Source organism: Arachis hypogaea, chromosome 8 (assembly GCF_003086295.3).
Source record: "Arachis hypogaea cultivar Tifrunner chromosome 8, arahy.Tifrunner.gnm2.J5K5, whole genome shotgun sequence".
Lineage (NCBI taxonomy): Eukaryota > Viridiplantae > Streptophyta > Magnoliopsida > Fabales > Fabaceae > Arachis > Arachis hypogaea.
The window spans coordinates 2,636,860-2,640,718 of record NC_092043.1 but is presented as its reverse complement, the minus strand read 5'-3'; the positions used below and the strand labels follow the sequence as shown (position 1 = coordinate 2,640,718).

At 42.9% G+C, this 3,859-nt stretch overlaps 1 non-coding gene across 1 annotated transcript; it reads right to left on the bottom strand.

Annotated features, from left to right (window-relative positions):
* Positions 1-837: 837 nt before the first annotated feature.
* Positions 838-945, bottom strand: LOC112708645 (small nucleolar RNA R71). Its single transcript, XR_003156489.1, has one exon. It is a non-coding gene; the product is annotated as a small nucleolar RNA R71 (small nucleolar RNA).
* Between the last annotated feature and the right edge of the window lie 2,914 nt (positions 946-3,859).

Below are 3,859 nucleotides of genomic sequence, written 5' to 3'. Positions count from 1 at the left end.
TTTTCAAAAATCACTTGATTTCTTTTCCACCCTTGATTTTCGAAAATCAATTAAGGTTTTTCAAAATGTTTTCAAAATATTTTACTTAATTTTCGAAAATTGCTTCCCTTCTTCTCACATCCTTCTGTTTATGGACTAACACTATCCCTTAATGCAAAATTCGAACTCCATCTCCTTTGATAAGTTCGAATTTTCTACTTCTGCCTTCCATTTTTCTTTTTCTTCTGACACCTCAAGGAATCTCTATACTGTGACATAGAGGATTCCATATTTCCTTGTTCTCTTCTCTTTCTTATGAGCAGGAGCAAAGACAAAAGCATTCTTGTTGAGGCTGACCCCGAACCTGAAAGGACCTTGAAGCGAAAGCTAAGAGAAGCTAAGGCACAACTCTCTGTAGAAGACCTAACCGAATTCTTCAAAGAAGAAGAACTCATGGCAGCCGAAAACAACAACAATGCCAACAATGCAAGGAAGGTGCTGGGTGACTTTACTGCACCTACTCCCGACTTCTATGGGAGAAGCATCTCTATCCCTGCCCTTGGAGCAAACAACTTTGAGCTTAAGCCTCAATTAGTTTCTCTAATGCAACAGAATTGCAAGTTCCATGGACTTCCATTGGAAGATCCTCATCAGTTTTTAGCTGAGTTCTTGCAAATCTGTGACACTGTCAAGACTAATGGGGTTGACCCTGAGGTCTACAGACTTATGCTATTCCCTTTTGCTGTAAGAGACAGAGCTAGAACATGGTTGGACTCTCAACCTAAAGAAAGCCTGGACTCTTGGGAAAAGCTAGTCAATGCCTTCTTGGCAAAGTTCTTTCCACCTCAAAAATTGAGTAAGCTTAGAGTGGAAGTCCAAACCTTCAGACAGAAGGAAGGAGAATCCCTCTATGAAGCTTGGGAAAGATACAAACAATTAATCAGAAAGTGTCCTTCTGATATGCTTTCTGAATGGAGCATCATAGGTATTTTCTATGATGGTCTCTCTGAACTATCCAAAATGTCTTTGGATAGCTCTGCTGGAGGCTCTCTTCATCTGAAGAAGATGCCTACAGAAGCTCAAGAGCTGATTGAAATGGTTGCAAATAACCAATTCATGTACACTTCTGAAAGGAATCCTGTGAACAATGGGACTAGTCAGAAGAAAGGAGTTCTTGAGATTGACACTCTGAATGCCATATTAGCTCAGAACAAAATATTGACTCAACAAGTCAATATGATTTCTCAAAGTCTGTCTGGAATGCAAAATGCACCAAGCAGTACTAAGGAAGCTTCATCTGAGGAAGAAGCTTATGATCTTGAGAACCCTTCAATGGAAGAGGTGAATTACATGGGAGAACCCTATGGAAACACCTATAATCCTTCATGGAGAAATCATCCAAATTTTTCATGGAAGGATCAACAGAGACCTCAACAAGGTTTCAACAACAATAATGGTGGAAGAAATAGGTTTAGCAATAGCAAGCCTTTTCCATCATATTCTCAGCAACAGACAGAGAGTTCTAAGCAGAATACCTCTGACTTAGCAACCATGGTCTCTGATCTGATCAAAACCACTCAAAGTTTCATGACTGAAACAAGGTCCTCCATTAGAAACTTGGAGGCACAAGTGGGTCAGCTGAGCAAGAAAATTACTGAACTCCCTCCTAGTACTCTCCCAAGCAATACAGAAGAAAATCCAAAAGGAGAGTGCAAAGCCATCAACATGGCCGAATTTTGGGAGGAAGAAGAGGCAGTGAACGCCACTGAGGAAGACCTCAATGGACGTCCACTGACCTCCAATGAGTTCCCCAATGAGGAACCATGGGAATCTGAGGCTCAAAATGAGACCATAGAGATTCCATTGAACTTACTTCTGCCATTCATGAGCTCTGATGAGTATTCTTCCTCTGAAGAGGATGAGTATGTCACTGAAGAGCAAGTTGCTAAATACCTTGGAGCAATCATGAAGCTGAATGACAAGTTATTTGGAAATGAGACTTGGGAGGATGAATCCCCTTTGCTCACCAAAGAACTGGATGACTTGTCTAGGCAGAAACTGCCTCAAAAGAGACAGGATCTTGGGAAGTTTTCAATACCTTGTACCATAGGCACCATGACCTTCAAGAAGGCCTTGTGTGACTTAGGGTCAAGTGTAAACCTCATGCCTCTCTCTGTAATGGAGAAGTTAGGGATCTTTGAGGTGCAAGCTGCAAAAATCTCACTAGAGATGGCAGACAATTCAAGAAAACAAGCCTATGGACTTATAGAGGATGTTCTGGTAAAAGTTGAAGACCATTACATCCCTGCTGATTTCATAGTCCTAGAGACTGGGAAGTGCATGGATGAATCCATCATCCTTGGCAGACCCTTCCTAGCCACAGCAAGGGCTGTGATTGATGTTGATAGAGGAGAATTGATCATTCAAGTGAATGAAGAATCCTTTGTGTTTAAGGCTCAAGGATATCCCTCTATCATCATGGAGAGGAAGCATGAAGAGCTTCCCTCAAAACAGAGCCAAACAGAGCCCCCACAGTCAAACTCTAAGTTTGGTGTTGGGAGGCCACAACCAAACTCTAAGTTTGGTGTTGAACCCCCACATTCAAACTCTAAGTTTGGTGTTGGGAGGTTCCAACATAGCTCTGAGCATTTCTGAGGCTCCATGAGAGTCCTCTGTCAAGCTAATGACATTAAAGAAGCGCTTGTTGGGAGGCAACCCAATGTTTTATAATTAACTATTTTCTTTTGTTATTTTATGTTTTTTGTAGGTTGATGATCATGAGAAGTCATAAAATCAATGAAAAAAGCAAAAACAGAATGAAAAACAGGAAGAAAAACAGCACACCCTGGAGGACGCACCTACTGGCGTTTAAACGCCAGTAAGGTTAGCAGATGGGCGTTTAACGCCCAGTCTGGCACCATTCTGGGCGTTTAACGCCAGAAAGGGGCACCAGACTGGCGTTAAACGCCAGAAAAGGGCAAGAAGCTGGCGTTAAACGCCAGAAATGGGCACCAGCCCGGCGTTTAACGCCAGAATTGGCTCAAAACGCATTTTTGCTTGCCATTTGGTGCAGGGATGACTTTTCCTTGACACCTCAGGATCTGTGGACCCCACAGGATCCCCACCTACCCCACCACTCTCTCTCTCTCTTCTTCACCCATTCACCAATCACCTCAACACCTCTTCCCCAAACACCCTTCACCTATCAAATCCCATCTTTCTCTTCACCACTCACATCCATCCTTCATAAAACCCCACCTACCCCACCATTCAAATTCAAACCACTTTCCCACCCAAACCCACCCTCACTTGGCCGAAAATCACCCTTCCCCTCTCCTATATAAACCCATCTTCACTCCTTCATTTTCACACAACCTAAACACCACTTCTTCCCCTTCTTGGCCGAAAACAACAGCCATTACCATCTCCTTCATTTCTTCTTCTTCTACTCTCTTCTTTCTTAATTTGCTCGAGGACGAGCAAACCTTTTAAGTTTGGTGTGGTAAAAGCATTGCTTTTTGTTTTTCCATAACCATTTATGGCATCCAAGGCCGGAGAAACCTCTAGAAAGAGGAAAGGGAAGGCAAAAGCTTCTACCTCCGAGTCATGGGAGATGGAGAGATTCATCTCAAGGGTGCATCAAGACCACTTCTATGAAGTTGTGACCTTGAAGAAGGTGATCCCCGAGGTCCCTTTTTCACTCAAAAAGAGTGAATATCCGGAGATCCGACATGAGATCCGAAGAAGAGGTTGGGAAGTTCTTACCAACCCCATTCAACAAGTCAGAATCTTGATGGTTCAAGAGTTCTATGCCAATGCATGGATCACCAAGAACCATGACCAAAGTATGAACCCGGATCCAAAGAATTGGCTTACTATG